General features: G+C 37.9%; 1 long non-coding RNA gene across 1 annotated transcript; it reads right to left on the reverse strand.

Annotated features, from left to right (window-relative positions):
* Positions 1-12: 12 nt before the first annotated feature.
* On the reverse strand, positions 13-2,313 carry LOC113484506. Its single transcript, XR_003399243.1, has 3 exons — positions 2,303-2,313; positions 1,277-1,280; positions 13-256 (listed from the first exon to the last, which is right to left on the reverse strand). It is a non-coding gene; the product is annotated as an uncharacterized LOC113484506 (long non-coding RNA).
* Positions 2,314-3,643: the final 1,330 nt, after the last annotated feature.

The raw sequence follows: 3,643 nt of genomic DNA on the forward strand, positions 1-3,643 counted from the left end.
TTTTTTTTTTTTTTTTTTCAACAAGCATTTCTTTATTTGTCGTCAGTTCTCTACCCTAGGACTACTTAGATGATAAACCAGACAAAATCCAACCCCAATCCAGACCATGACCCAGACCTATTCCAGGGTCCTATGCATGGTGATGTCACCTGAATTTCTCTGGGAGTCTGGATTTCTTTACAGTTATTCCAGTTTCTTAGGAAAAACAATTGCACACTGCCACAATACTCAGCACAGTCCACTTCTGTGCTTGCTCCTTGCTGACTGATGCCTGCTAGAACACATATCCTGATGCAGAATAGCCACAATTTTAAAAAACATTTGTCCCCACTGACACACGCTTTGGTAATACAATTAGGTAGTGCAACTGATTTGGTTTTTCTAATTAACAGTTTTCTTGCTAGTTCAGGAGTTAGTTCAACATGGTCCTCCAGAAAATTACCCCAGACACATTGTTCTAAACATGCAGATAGCTGGAAAAATACTGGGGCTTTTACTGTTCAAGTACTTACAACAGCTTGATGTCCAACAGGTTCTGGGATGTAGGTGGGATTGTGGACATAACATGCATCCAAATTCACAGCAATCCAAACCTTGACTCAATCAAGCATTTAAGCTTTTGTAAGTTCTTCCAAAACACAATGCAAGAATGTGCTGAAACATGGGAGTTAAATTACACACACAGAAATATCACCAATGTTTAACAGTGAAGCAAGTGCCTGTACTTTCAGCAAAATCAGGACTATAACATATTTCTGTTTCTAACTTAATCTCCTCCTATAGCTGGGTCTGGGCTGCACCAGCTTTCATAGAAAATGTCCTTCATGATTCACTTGTTACTAGGGAGGGAAAAAATATGTTGAGAGGAACATTTAGTTCCAGTGTAACTCAACTGAGTAACAAATTCAGAACAAGCAGTTACAATTAGCAGATATTGTTGTTGCCAAGATCATATCGTTTCATAACTAGACTTAATTAAAAGAGCAGTTTAGGTGCCTGGCATCTAGCTTCTCTTAGTTCAAAGCCTTTTCCCTAAATCTAAATCTGAGAAGCAGCTGAGGAACAGCCCTCACTGATGCATTACAACTCTTTTTGAGCTTCTAATTGCTACTCTGATATAGCACCAACTCCTACTGTATAATGAAGACACCCACAAAACTCCCCACCACGCTGCTTTAGTTTGGGGAAGAAGATAAGTACCCTGCTCCACAAGCCAGCTACAGACACCAGAGAGTGACAGTCTCATGAAAACGCAATACAGGACCCTTCCAATTACTGGTCTGACTTGGAACCAAAACACAGTGAAAGGGTTTTGATCACGGACTAAATGCAAATTTTCTATGATGTTAAAATTGCACTGAGAGGCTAAGACCTTTGCTTTGACCTAACTCTCATTTCTTCAGGGATTCTGCAGATTGTTTCAAATTCTCACTGCAGTCCTTGCACCTCCCAGCTATTCCTCCTTTTGCCTTTCATCCGTTCCACTGGTAGAGAAGCATTACATAAGATGGACATATTATTATTTCAGTAATGAACTCCCATTCATTTCATAGGTCGAGTATTTTATTATTTCTACCCACTGTTAGATCTCTTGAAACTTGCTTTTCTTCTGTCTTTGGCAATCTGAAGTCTGCATCCAGTCACCAGTATTCATAATATAATTAATGCTACCAGGTTTATTATTTAAGTCAAGTAAATTCATTGGAGGGTATAGTACATTATTTTAGGGGTAAATTGCAGAAGAATTCACAGTGTACTGTATATCCCATGCATAAATTGTAGAAGAACTATTTAAAACTTTTATTGATCATTATTTTTATTTCAAACATACCCAAACAGTACTCTGCAGTTATTTTGCACAATTTAGCACATCTGCTGACAGAAATTACACTCAGCCTGCCCCCTCTGATTTTATTCCTAATGATTTTTTTCCCTTCTTTTTTTTTTTTGTTCAGAAAATGATTTTAATACATGGCAGTAGTAGATAAATAATGATGAAAACCTAGAGGGTCAAGGAAACGAAAAGTACAGCATATTCCCTGATGGAACATTAGAAAATTTTTACTTCTACAAGTAATAAATTATTAGCCACATGTTAAAGTTAAAACTGATAAAAGGCTGATATAATACTCATGTTTCCTAAATGGAATCTGGTTTCTGCATGGTAAAAAGCTAGATATTCTAGCACACTTCAATGAAAGTATTAAATTCCTTCCTATGAACCATTTTACTTCTGCAACAGTGGCTTATCTAAGCTAAATTGGGCTTTCACCACTTCTGAGTCGTATTCATGGCACAGTACCTGGCAAAGCCCTAAGAAACTGGACTAGGTTGTGAATATATCAGGTACACAGTATGAACACCATGTTCTCTCCTGGCCTCTGACATGGGGCATTAAACTGGATTTGCCCAGCAGGCAAAGCACAGAATCTGAGCTGAATACTCCTCTTTTCTTACAGGACACCAGCATCCACCTGAGGTCTGCAGAACTCCCCCACTAGTTTGGGCAAAGCAATTGTTGCATACGGGAAGCAGACCTTGTCAGGAACTTAAAGTTCTTGATTTGCAATATCAGGATGGAACCTAATATTCTAGGTTACTTTATTTTTATTTTTTTTTTCTGGATGACTAAAATAATACTCACAAGGAAAAGATGATAAAGAGAAGGATCTAAGGTGCTTCCCTTCCTTCCATTTCTTTACCATTTTACTTCCAATAGAAGCTACTTCTCAAACACTTGTTTTCCTCAGAGCTTAATGTTCCAGTATTTCCCTTATGCCAGTATCTGATCACCGTGAAGAGCTCACACAGAGGTGAAAAGAATCTGTCCCAAAGCTACCTCACTGTAAGAGAGATCTGCATTCAGAATAGCCAAGGAAACAACTCATGTAAAAATCATAGGTGTGGATCACAGCACCACGTGTTTAAGGAGCACCGTAGCAGAATATTACAGTAGATTCAGAAAGAGGGATAAAAATCCAGCTTGGATTTCGTTGTTTCCATGCTTGACTCCTGCCATACTACACCAGTTGTAAAAATCAAGCATATGTCTAAAAGTGAAGTGCTGTAGAAGACCCTTCAGGTGCCTCTCTTCTGAAAGTTACAGTCTGTTATCACCAGTAGTAAGTCCCATAACTAAGTAATAAAACTTAATTATCCTGAAACAACACTTGAAAGTTTAAATCTTAAATGAAAAGGTCTACTGCTTGATACCTGACAATATTGTTTATTAAAAAAATCCTTTAGGACTTCATGTATTAGCGGAAAACTCCACACATGCATATAATAAAGTCATAATATCTTCCAAAAATTTCCTAATTGGCAGTTCTAGTATTCAGCCAAATATTAGTCAGCTAGAAACTAACTACAAGTAAACACGTTTTATCTCAGTTTCTTCCAAATAATTTCTTTTCTTCAGCTTTCAGGAAACTGACTATTCTCAGGAAGAACAAATGGAGTGATACAGAATTTCTCCTCTGCCTAAAGTTAAAGCAGATGAGGTTACACTTTATCTTGACCTTGCAGGGCAATGAAGCCCTCACAATGCCTCTGCGAGAATCCAATGATGTTTCACTTTATTTCAGACAAACAGCACAATCATTCACTGATGTTCCACCATTTGCCTTTAACTCCGCATCCAGGT

The sequence above is a fragment of the Athene cunicularia genome (genome assembly GCF_003259725.1).
Source record: "Athene cunicularia isolate RWA chromosome 11 unlocalized genomic scaffold, athCun1 chr11_part1, whole genome shotgun sequence".
Taxonomy (NCBI): domain Eukaryota; kingdom Metazoa; phylum Chordata; class Aves; order Strigiformes; family Strigidae; genus Athene; species Athene cunicularia.